Source organism: Gallus gallus, chromosome 1, assembly GCF_016699485.2.
Source record: "Gallus gallus isolate bGalGal1 chromosome 1, bGalGal1.mat.broiler.GRCg7b, whole genome shotgun sequence".
Classification (NCBI taxonomy): Eukaryota; Metazoa; Chordata; class Aves; order Galliformes; family Phasianidae; genus Gallus; species Gallus gallus.
Genome location: NC_052532.1, coordinates 172,013,850 through 172,026,729, shown reverse-complemented (window position 1 = coordinate 172,026,729; position 12,880 = coordinate 172,013,850). Strand labels below are relative to the sequence as shown.

General features: G+C 37.3%; 1 long non-coding RNA gene across 2 annotated transcripts; it reads right to left on the bottom strand.

Annotated features, from left to right (window-relative positions):
• Positions 1 to 753: 753 nt before the first annotated feature.
• Positions 754 to 11,965, bottom strand: LOC107052041. Of its 2 annotated transcripts, none has more exons than XR_001464151.3 (4): positions 11,876 to 11,965; positions 9,735 to 9,934; positions 3,906 to 3,984; positions 754 to 2,350 (listed from the first exon to the last, which is right to left on the bottom strand). It is a non-coding gene; the product is annotated as an uncharacterized LOC107052041 (long non-coding RNA). The 2 variants fall into 2 exon arrangements; XR_003073445.2 differs by lacking the exon at positions 11,876 to 11,965 and adding an exon at positions 10,990 to 11,050.
• Positions 11,966 to 12,880: the final 915 nt, after the last annotated feature.

The window sequence follows — 12,880 nt, the reverse complement described above, 5'->3', positions numbered from 1 at the left end:
GTCGTTTGTTCTGCTTTTAAAAACATTTTAGTTAAATATGAAGTAACGTTTGACTTGGCTATTCTTAAAATATTATTAGTTTGTTTGGTATGAAACATTCATGGCTAGAAAAGTTGGCCCATCTCTTACCAGTTTGCTTATGCATTTATTTTATTTCACCATACTATCTCCATCCCTCAGATCCAGCAGATCTTTAAGAAATTGTGCACAGAGTCCTGGATTCCATGTAAAGGAATGGAAAAAAACTTTTCTTAGTTCTGTCCCATAGCTTTGGATCTCAGGTATCCTTAAGAGTAATATGTGGTGTTTCTTTTTTACCCAGCTCCTGTGAAGGGGGTTGACTGGGGCGTATGTCTAACTTCTTGGCTTAAAAATGGGTTGTTGGGCAGATGTCCAAGCATCCACTGGTGACTGCCTGTAGCTTTGTGAGTGACTGCATGTAAGTTGGGCTCTGGTAACTCATCTCTTTCCACAAAGGTTACCAGGTAGAGCACAGTTCCTCATGGAGGTGGTAATTTGCTTGACTGTCCCACCTTTGGTTTTCTTTGGGTAGAAAGCACAAAGTCCTATACTACTTCCTACAGCCAGCTCAGATTTCTCACGTTTTTTGTTCTTAAGGATGAAGTCTCCTTGGTCAGTGCTATAGGTAATTTAGAGTTCAATTTGTCTAAAAGTTAGATGCCTTATTCCTTATTACTCCCTCATTTGTCTGACATCATCTAGGAAAGGGCAAAACCAACAACAGCCGTAAGCTTGGAAGTAGCTCAGAGCTTTATTTCTAAACAATTTCAAGAGTCTCCTTCATGATCTTGAGTATGTAATTACAGTCCAAGTCTATCCAATCTATAAAATAATGAACATTTCCTTTGTAAAGGCACTTCCAGCTATTAATGCTACTTTCTGGTAGCTAAGAATTTCAAATATATAATAACTGTTGAATACTTCTATATATGGAGAAGAGAGAGTGGAGGGAAGAGAAAGTCTACTAGGTTAAAAACAAATGCAGGCATTAATTTAATAGACCTTGTTCTAAGCAAAGCAAAATTTGTGTTTTCTCAGTTTCTTGACACTGAAATGCTGTTGTTTTCCTGATAAAGTAGTCAGGATCCACAGCTCTTGCCCAAACTTTGCAGGTCACTGGTTTCCAAAAATAGACAAAAATAATTATAGATAACTTTATAACACAGAATTTAATCTTATAACTATTAATAACTACCTTAAATTTGTGATTATCTGAACATGTCCTAAATAAAATAAAATTATAATTGTTTCAGTTTGAAAGAAAAAAAGCAGTCTCTAAATATCAGGTAAATTCATCCAAAACCCTGCCCCATTCTTTCCTTTGTTCTTGAATCCACCACCATACCAGACATTCTTGGATAATACCTGTACAGCTATGGAAATGGGGAGAACCATTTTTTCAGCATCTTTGTGGAACTGCAGGGCAAAGCTTGTGACTGAAATAGTAACCCTTAAAGAGCTAGTGCAAGTGTGAGGGCCCTTATACCAGGCATGATTTGAAAGAGGTGCCACGTAAAAAATAATTTTCTGAATTCTGCACTGGCCTTATCTCTGGGGTAAGCCTATGGTTTAGCCCCATAAAATTGCTGTCCTAGTAGTCTAGGTCAGAGATCTCATGGCATTAATGGCAGAAGCTATAAGATTTCCTCGTGAAAGACCTCAAGGAGATCTTTAACAAATTGGTAAGATCTGCTCCTGAAAAGTGGAATTCTGGATTACATGAAATAGAGTGAAAAACAGAGATGGCTAAACTGCACTTTTCTGTCCAAATAGCAGCTGTGAGTACAATATGACTCTAAAGACTTGCTCCCACACTTCTCTCTAAAGTCACCCTACAGTTTTGCATATCTTTTCTGGCTATTTTCTTAAGCAATAATACGTTTTTATTTTCTAGACTGAGTCACAGCCAGATGAGTCTTATATTTACTTTAAACTTTCTCCGGCATCCATATGACTACTGAAGATGGTCAGATCAGATAATGAAGAGCAGCAGTCTTTATCCTTCTCAGCGAGCAGAGCTTAAATCTTTTTCCAGTGAAGCTGTAGATGGCAGCATATCAACTTTATGCTTCTTGAGAATTATCTTGTTAACTTCACATTTCCAGAAAAGGGCCGTGAACTCTCAGGGATTTTTGGACTGCAGATTCAAAGCCATTGTTTTAGAAATACAGCCTGAGTTTCTTGCAAGATCATCGAACAGCCGTGTGGCAGAGGACTCACTGGAACGTGGGACTGATGCCAATCCCTTGCACAAGATGCTGATAACCAGTGTCTCTTTCCTTGGAGCCATTCATGAATCTTCTCTGTGTTACTCTTTTCTACATTCTGCCTGTCAGAAAAAAACTCCCCGTAAGTTGAATGAAAAGCTTTGTTTCATCTGAAACTTTATTTTCTTATGCTTTAAATTAAGCTTATTATATATGAGTAGAGAGTAGGGGGCTGGAATTGTGTTACAGTGACTAAAGAACATTGTCTACTTGGTGTTTGTTTTGGCCAAAGTCCTGCTGAACACGGACTGTCCCATGAGTCCCATGACAATCACTCATCCCAAGATATTCCTACTGCTGTTGTAAGATAATTCCAGACTTTCAGCTGCAGACCTGGCATGCTGATGTCTTGGCTCGTACTAATTGCAAGTGGACGGATTTTCCTCTCAGAGGAAGAGCTTAAGGAAGGGTGGCATTTACTCTGGCAAAGTATGTGGGGCTGTAAGTCTGGAATGTCTAATTGTCTTAATGGAAGTAATAGACGCCTGAGTATTTCAGTTAGATGGTCAGTCAGTTAGAGGGTGCTCCTGGGCTTAGCACAGGAAGCAATCACAGACAAAACACATCTCCAACTGGTCTTTTTGGCATTTACTCCCAGAAATATGCTCTGCTGCAATAGAAGGTGGAAAAAGAAGCATCCATGAAGTGCTAACCTCAAACAGCACTGAAGGCATCAATTCGGGGATTAAAAGTTTGGAGGCTTTTATATTCCAAATTGTTCTGGCACAGGTCGTCATAGAGAGCAACCTCCTGCCAAGTTCGGGTCTAATAAGACTAAACTTTCACATCTTTGGGTGATCAAATTAGGAACTTTGGGAGCTGATTGCAGCTGTGCTTTACAAACCCTCTTCCACTTAACTATGTGAGGTTTAAAACACAGGCTGCAGGGAAGGGAAACAATCTCCAAAAGAATGTCCAGGAAAAAATCTAAAATCTCTTAAGTTTTAGGTGAAAACTACTCCAGATAGATTGTTGCTTTCTGAGTATTCTACAGCTGAGTGCATTATGCTGCATTATCACTAACACTTCTCATCTGCATCCTTACTGCTATTCAACAGTTTTCTATATCTAAAATATTTAAAAATATTGTTAGCAAAATGAGACAGGGATATAAATAATGGCAAAGTATTTTTTTACAAAGTACCTCTGCTTCCATTCTCGGTGAAGAATTTAAGTCACTTTCTTCATACACACTTTAAAAGAGGGGAAGAAAAAACCCCAAAGCTTATGCCATATTAACCAGTTAAAAAGTAAATAAAAACAAGACATTCATGTAGGTTTTACTGAGTCAAACTAGTCTTTTTCTTTTCCTCTTCTCTCATTTATTTCTCATGAGTACAATAGCCTTTGTTGAACGTTCAGTTTGGCATATTCAATTAACATAGATACACAAAGAGCTTGTAGGCCCCCATGTTTTGGATCCTCTAAGGAATGTAGCTGTTCAGGTAATTTAACTCCTTCACTTGAAAACATCAAATTCATAAAAACATAACAAATTAAAGTTAGTTTCAGGTCAAACTGATGGTTCATCTTCTCTGATACTGTCTGCTCTGATGTTGAACAGCAGTTGCTTGAAAACAATTAAGACAAACAAAAGAGATAGTGAGATAGTCTTACTTTTATAGGCTTATTGAATCAGAAGTATGTCCAAAGTTTTCACTGCGATTCTCATCTTCAAATTAGAAATATGAAATAACTATAAGGAGGCAAACATAGTTCATTAGATTACTGGACTGGTCGAGACTGTGCTTGTTACAAGACATGGTAGTAGTCATGGTGCTGTGCTATCTTAACATACAAACTGACACTCCATTTGTCCATGTTAAACACAAAATAAGGCTCTGCAGTCAAGTTGATAAAGCATAGGATACCAGCTGTTGATTTAATATTAGAAAGCAAAGATAGATATCCATAAAATAAGACCTGTTACTTCAGTGTTATTTATGTATACAGGAGTTTAGTTTCTGATGAACACCTCTGATGATTATGCTGATTAAGAAAAATGAATAAGCAATAGGCTTCACCTGCTCCCCTGCCCCCATACAGCTTTTTATGGTGCTCACAAGGCATACGAGGCATTCAATTCTTTAGCAGCCTTTCACACACACTGCATTTCATTGTAGCTTTTAGATCTTCATTAGCTGTTTTTATATGATGGCTTTACTGTTCTAACACTGTATGTCATCTGGACACTGAAATTACTACTAGACATCTGATACCCTCATTGTTTTACCACAGAGAACAAATGCCCTCAGATGTCTTGTGCTACTTGCATCTCTGGTATTACACATACATGTGGATGGGAAATATGGTTAGTAAAGAAAATGAAGGAACATAATACACCAGTAGCAATTATCATTCATACTGACACTGAAAGCAGAAACCTCTGACCTTCCAAATAAGACTAAGGATAGGAAATGCAGCCCTGTATAAAATGTGCTGCAAATAGGAATTCTGAGGAAATTAAAACATAAATCAGACACAGACTCCACAGTTCAAACATAGGTCTCCACATTTTAAAGCATTTATGACATTTCTCTGTGATGTGGGCACTAACAGTGGACAGTGAAGTCCCGAATAGAAAAAACTATGTTTATCCCAGAGTTGATCAGCAGAGCTGACGATTTGATCTATTCCTCAGCTTCAGACATCCAAAGCTTCTCTGTAAGACTGATCGGTTCTGGCTGAAATACATCTGTGTATGTCACAAAGCTCGTGCCAGCTATGCTTGAAGTGGCTGTGATGTGTTACATCTATGCTTCCTGCAGTACACCAATGATTTGCACTGGTTTACATAGTTCTGACATGTCTTGCACAAGACAGACGTGCAACATGCATCTAGTTCAACTCTAAACTGGGAACAGTGTGTTCAAGGCAGCACAGCAGATGTACACATGATGTAAAGTTAATTTGCATCACAAATAATGAATCAGGTGGCTGTTGTAAGCACACAGGTTATGTGTGTAGGACATGGAAAGCAGACTTAATGCGTCCTGCATATGTGGAAAGCACAGCCTATGAATTATAGAGACTGCTTTTGGATATTTGTTGACTGCCTGACTGAGAGTTTTGGCTGCTGAAATAAACAGGGAAATAACGAGAGAATTCAGGTTTATGTTCATCCCAAACTGCACACCCATACTGCATTTACATCGCCAAATAGCTTGTTTGGAGATAACTCCACTGGCCCTTTCTGTTACTGCCTGCCTCACACAGACACACGTGTGTCTTAGGACAAGCTTCTTTGAGGACAGTAGGTGCAGTCTTACCCTATTAGACACTGTTCTGTTGGATCTTTAGCACAGCTGGATGGCTTTCCTGGCTCTGTTAGAGGGTGAAGAGAAGCTGATTGTTCATTTTGTTCCAGCTCATAGGAAAAATTTCACATTTTTTACATCTGTCTTAAGCCTGGCTGGTTAGAGTAAGGAGGATTAGTACTCTGGATCCCACAGATATACTGGGATTTCTGCTCTACAAAATACCCACTGAGCTTTTCCATCTCTCCTGTATATGCCTATCCTTTCTTTCCTCACAGTCCAGTTTATTACCTGCAAATCTATGTCTGAACATTTTCAGCTCATATAACCAGCTCGAGTCCTGGGAAAATGAACAAATCTCTTGACATTTCAACACATTTCCTTTGTATAACATAACAACAACAGAGTTGTAGTGCAGTTAGTGCTAGATAATGATCCCATAATTCCCTACCAGTCCTATGGGATGACATTTTTTATTATCCTGCTTTGCCTTTAGCCTTCCGCTGTTTTTCATTATTAGAAAGATGTGGTGGGATGGCCTTGCCTGGAAAACAAGCACCCACCCTGTCGGTCTCCAATTTATCCCTGTTGCAGTTGGACTGGGGAGAGGAGAGGAAGAACAGGAGGGATCAAGAAAGCTTGTGAGTCAGGGTAAAGACAAGAAAATCACTTCCCAGTTTCTGCCAGCGTCAAAATAGACTCAAATTTGGGAAATTAACTTGACTTATTACCAATGAATATAAATATTTAATTGCATATTTGGAAGACAAAAACAGCAAAAGAAAACAAATATTAAACATGAAGACAAAATCCATTCCTCCTTGTCCAGTCTCAGCTTCAATGCAGACACTTTTCCTTGCCATTATCAGCATGGTCATGCTCAGTAACTTCATAGAGTAAAACAATGGATGAGGCTCAGAGCAGTGCCCTGACCTTGTAATGAAGTTAGCACTGCTGTGAGAAGGAGCTGGGATTAGTTGTCATCCAGAACTCCTATGCACCTAAATTCTTCTATACTGCCACTCTGCAGATGGATGTAGGGCCAAGTGCCAGACCAGAATTCTTTCCTGCCATGACAGTTTTTGTTATGTTAATAGTCTAAGTGTAGGTTCATCTGAAAAAGTAAAATAAGAATAATACAAATAGAAATAAAATCAAGGTGTCAATAAGAGTATCTTGTGGAATGTATTTTTTTAACTGTACAGAGGAACTGAAATATCACAGAATCATATATTCATAGAATTGTAGGGGTTGGAAGGGACCACTAGAGATCATTGAATCCAGCCTCCTGTTAAAGCAGGTATCCTATAGCAGGTTGCACAGGTAGGTGTCTAAATGGGTATTTTGTATCTATGGGTCTTGAATATCTCTGGAGAATGAGACTCCACCACCTCTCTGAGAAGCCCATTCCAGTGCTCTGTCACTCTGGCAGTGAAGAAATTCTTCCTTGTGTTACTATGGAATTTCCTGCCTTCCAGTTTCTGCCCATTGCTCCCTGTTCTATTGCTACATCCAACCAAAAAGAGTCTGTCCCCATCGACTTGGCTCCCTCATTTTAGATGTTTATAAACAGTGATGAGATCCCCTCTCAACCTTCTCTTCTCCAGACTGAACAGACTCAGGTCTTTAAACTTTTTTCATAAGCGACATGCTCCAAGCCCCTCATCATCTTTGTCACCCTACATTGGACTCGTCCTAGGAATAAATGCACTTTTGGATTTTTTGATAAAGGAAACATTCAATATGAAATACAGTAAAATGTACTGATCCAGGATATAGTCACTACATGGAATATTGGGAGGAAGCATGAGATAAAGTTATTGTAGCACTTGCATGACTTTTTAGGTTTAAATAGTTAACAAAACATTTTAGTATAAATATTCAGTACAATTTGAGCTAAGTACTCAATCTTATGTTGAAGACGTAATGCATTTCTGACAAACATAGTTAACAGTACAGATTTCAAACAGACTTGATGTCTCCATCTTGAACAACTCCTCCAACCCCATTTGTTTTTAATCATCCCACACCATAATTTACAATTAATAGCTGAGATTATTATTTTTTATTAGATGATTTTATATGCAATATTGTTTCTATTCTCTGGAGACTGTACACAGCTTTGTTAAGTACATTGTGTAATCTAACATTTGCCAATTTTCTGTCAAAAGAAGATGATTCATTAATGATAAATTATTTTTGTAATATAATAAGTTATTTTTGTTGTGTCAAAGTATAAAAAATACCAAGGTTTTGTTTATTTGAGAATGGAGCTTTAAGAATGTAGTTGATTTATATGCTAACTGAACTCTAGTCTACACATCATTGATAATATTGCATTACTCTATTTCCAGTGCAAAATATTCATTTTCTTCCTAAGACAAATTCTAACCCCACCCTTCCCATCTGAATAACTGTCAGAACCACTAGGTACATGTGGAATGGTGTATGAGAGGAGACTGACAACTGATGAAAATCACAATCGACAAGATGGTTATTAAAGGAGCCTTAATGTCTCTTAATAAAAGGTTACAGTTAGAGGACATCTTATTATATCTTCTTACTATAAATTGAGGCTTTTAATTCAATGTGCATTGTCCATAAGTCCATCAAGATATAAGTCATTAGACCCTGTATTGGAAACGTGGGATGAAAATATATATAATTTATTCTGCATGTCATTGAATTGAAAGAAACAGTACCTTCAGGGTTCACTGGTATAATCTTATGTATTTTTTATAAAATTTGGCCATTAACCAAAACTCGGAAACCCTGAGTCTGAAGATAGTTTAAGCTGAGATCCAAGTTAACATATTACATATGTCATTTTTGTATACATGTGCAATATTTATGGATAAATCACAGATGAATTTATTATTATTATTATCATCATCATTATTACCTCAAGTTATTTGTGCCCGTCGGCTATAGACATTTAGTAGGAAGTCTATATCAAGCTGTAGAATAGAAACTTAGATGAGACTTTCATACATATACATCTGATCTGAGATTTCAGAGTTGAAGATAACCTAGCTTTACAGAAATGCATCTCTGGAAGGATAGATAGCCTTAAATTATCCCTGTTCAGCTGGAATTTGATTAACAATCAATTGTTCAGAATTGTCACAGAAAGCACATCTACACTTTCAGATTTCTTTGCCCCTTTTCCGTCACCATTTTATCGTCTACATGGCAGAGATGTTAATTTACACTTGGGATTCTGTCTGTGATGAGTTAGAGAGTTCCTTGACAAAGCTGCCAATTCACAGAGAAGGCAAAGACTGTTATATAACTAGATAACTACTTTACCCTGCAATAGATAACAAGCTGCAGGTGTGATGGTTGCAGATAAGAAGGGTAACCAGCAAAGGCAAATTTAGACATTTCTCATCAGTGCTAGAAGATGTATTTTAAAATGATATCTGCCTAGATTTATATAGCAACAAGATGTGTTTTCAAAAGCACTTTCTGAGGGTCTAACTTTGCCTTCGTTATAATCTTCTAGTTTCAATTTGTCTGTTATCTCCACCCATTTTTATGCTGCAAACTGCATTGTTTTTGTTAGAAAAAATTACACTCCTAGAATGCATTGTAAGCAGTTAACCCACAGTTAATGTAGGATAACTACTATTTCATTTGTGTGCATGGAAACCATATAATTAGAAAATGTACAAATACGAACACAAATGTGTCACACAAACATATTTTAACTGATAGAAAGAATTTTAACAAAACACAGATACTGCATACTGTTAAAATGAATCCAGCAACATCAGAATCAGTAGAAAAGACAGTAATTAGCAAGCATATTTCTGGCAACAATAATTCAACCAAGCAGTTGATGAAGTGAAGTGTTTATGGGATAACGTTGCTTCACTGTGAAATTGAACAACTCACCATAAATCTCAGGACTGTAACTCAACTTTTTCTCTATGATCTTATGAATTCTTTATGCATCACAGAGGAAGGAAAAAATGTTTTCAGACAACAATGATTACTCATCGGCTTGTCTAAGCTCTGGTTGGATCATGTGTGGAGATATGACATATTTACTAAATGTTACAAATTACTGCTAAAAACCCTTATGTGCAAAAGCTGCTGAGGACACATAAACATTTATAAACTGCCCTTGAAATGGGTCATGAAATGAGGTATCCAAGGCACACAGAACAGCTGGGAAGGAGCCCACCTTTGTCTTTCACCCATCCTTGCCTCAGTGTCTTTCAGACTGTTGAGTGACTGGGGCTGATTTATACCAGAGAGAGCAGGGAGCCTTTTGTTGTTGTTGTTGTTGTTGTTGAAAAGCTGGGTGGAAGTGTTGGCTATGTAGAGTATATTCCAAATATCTACGTCATGTCCTCTTTTTCACAATTCCCAAATATTTCCACTCTGTGAAGAGATGATAGAATTCCTTTAAATTCCTAAACATAAAAATTAATTAAGTAGGAGAACTTTCAATTGTACTGTCACAGTAATTTGGCCCAGCTTGTCCCAGTTCCATGACAGGAGACAAATGGACCCATGGTTCCATACCTGTGAAAAGGGAAAGGGGAGTAGGGAAAAAGATAGGGAGAAGGGCCTAGACAAAGAAAAACAGCAGCAATGAGCTAAGGGAGAGAGCTAATTCACTAAATGTGATAGCAGAATGTGAGATAATACAATACAATATAAGTACAAATGAAGCTAATAAATCAAATAAAATGAGAGAGAGAGTGTCCAAAACCAGAGGCCTTACACTAATGCTGTCAGCAAAGTGGGGAGAAAGAAAAAAAGAGTCTCGTGACTCCCCATCAGCTTTATCTTTCCATCTGAATGGAAAACAGAAAAGGAACAATGAAGTTTTCAGGGAGCTGTAGTTCATTCTTCTCTTCTGAGAGCAGGTAACTGGAAATATCGACAGTTCAAGAAATGCAGCATTAACTCTTCAACTCCCACTGCACTGTGTGATGTTATGATGTGGAATAATGGTAATAAAAATCATAGAACCACAACAAGTACTGTGACTGGAAGATTTTTAGTGAGTATATGGATGTTTTTAGACCAAAATTAAGACTACTGACAATCAACTTGTTTTCTCTCATACAGCTCTCAAGAGTAATAGAATTCCAGGCTGAAATCTAGCCTATGGAAGATATTCATTCAGTTCCAGATGCAAGTTTGAGTAGAAACTACTGGATTCAAATTTTGCAAACTTTCTTCTGCAAAAAACCAGATTAAATGCTTTTCACAGTATTAAAAATAATGGCTTCACAATTGAAGTGCATAACTCTTAAGAAAACTCATTCTAGACCCGTTTGCCACAACAATAGCCTTTGTCAAACGTTATGAATATCTTAATAAATACTAATTTAACACATTTTACTAGGCAATACAAATAGAAAGACTAACTTATTTCTGAAGCTAGTCAAGATGAATGAAAAATAATTGAAGTTCCTAAATCTTACTTTAGATGTCCTTGACAAATCCTCTTGACTTTTTCTTTCTGTTGACCTGATAACCTATTAAATAATATACAGAACATAGTATTTAAACTACTGCTGACTAAAAAATTCATCTGTATGTACATAAAAAGACATTGGAAGTTTCCTGCAAACATATCTAAAATTTAATTTGGGGTGCATATTCTTACTCAGAGCAATGTCTTTGAGAATTACAGTAGGAGGTAATATTATTTTTAATTTTACCAGCAGCTGGAGATGCATCCTTACTCTGAATGGGCAGAGAAACAACCTCAAACACAAAATGTTTCAGCTAGGACTATGTCAGAAAAGCTATGTCTTTCAACTGAAAAAAAAAAGTAAAACAGGACTGCAAGCGTATGCACTACATATCTGTAGCTTCTAGGATGGGTATGTCTCTTCACTGTCAAGATGGCATTTCAGAAAGACCAAGCTGTATGATTCCTGGAATGTAATTGCATGGTCAAAGACCTTCACTAAAGATAACATTTGCCAGCATACATTTAATAAAATGATTTTCAGATATCTTGCTCTTTTTCCTTTATTAAAATGGTTGCAAGCAAAACCACTATCCGACTACACAGCTTAAGAGTAGAAACTGTATTTCTACCACTGAGTGATATAGAAATCAAGAGTTCTTTAAATAGTACTTTAAAATGAGATTTTATTCTCTGTTCTCTGAAAGACTTATAAGACTTATTATATATATTATAATTAGAGTGATAATATATTCTTGCAGATTCTTTAACTATCTTTGAAACACCTCTTTTTTAGTTGAGTGAGTGTTCCACAGCCAGTTATGACAATGAGAAATAAACTTGTGGAGCCACAAATCCCATTACATCTTCATGCCAAAAGTATAAGGAAATACCTTGTAATTTTTAGATTTCTGAAGTTTTTCTTGTGTCTGAAGTGTTTCTGATGGGAAAGAAAAAGCAAGACCAGATTAAATGGTTCCTTGTTCATCATGATGCTTTTGTAGATCTTGTTTTTGAAAATCTAGCTCTCTTCAACCACTGTGTTGCTTCGGCAGTAAGCAAACGTCATGGAATCACAGTGACAGAGGTGCAGGAGTTGAAGGGGCCTCTGGAGGTCATCTAGTCCAACATCCCTGCTAAATCAGGTTCCCAAGAGTAGGTTGCACAGGAGAAACATACAGAAGCAGAATGCATGACCTTATAGATCTGATTTCCATAAAAGTCAGTAGTTACTGGAAAATGGCATTCTCAGAAAGTTTCCTTGGTCAGTCCGGCTAACTTGCTCCTGGACGTGAAGCAGCTGTGCAACTTCAGGCACACAAGGCCAGAAAAATCTCATGTACTTGCCAGCTGGGCAGGGTCTTTTGGACTGGCCTACTGGGTGTGTGAGCCCACAGTCTGTCTAAACTGCACTTCAGGAATTTCATTCTGTTTTTGTCTATGTTGACATCACTGCAAGACAAAGAGTCATGAGACCTCTTTTGCTTCTGGTTCTGCGAGTCATGCAGCTAGATTGTGACAGAATGGAGACTTTTACTTATATCTGAAAAATTTAATCACCTAGCCTTTGTAATTTCCTTCCCAACACTTACAGCAAAAGCAGAATTAACCTGTTGATTTGGCTCTGCATGCTGAGATACCTTATTTGTTCTTCAGAAAATGAGAAAAACACATTCTTATGGGGAGGTTAAATCAATCAAATTTCATTCTTCATGTGACAGTCTTCTCTAGTGACAGCAAGGGACAGGATATAAAGCAATTAGGCAGCATGAAATATTGCCCAAATCTGTCTTGGCTTATTAGTTCCACACTGGAAAAGAGTAGCCAAATTGCCATGCATGTTTGCTGCCAGAATCCACCATAAGGATACTGTAGAAAAGTCCTTTATCTTATCAAGG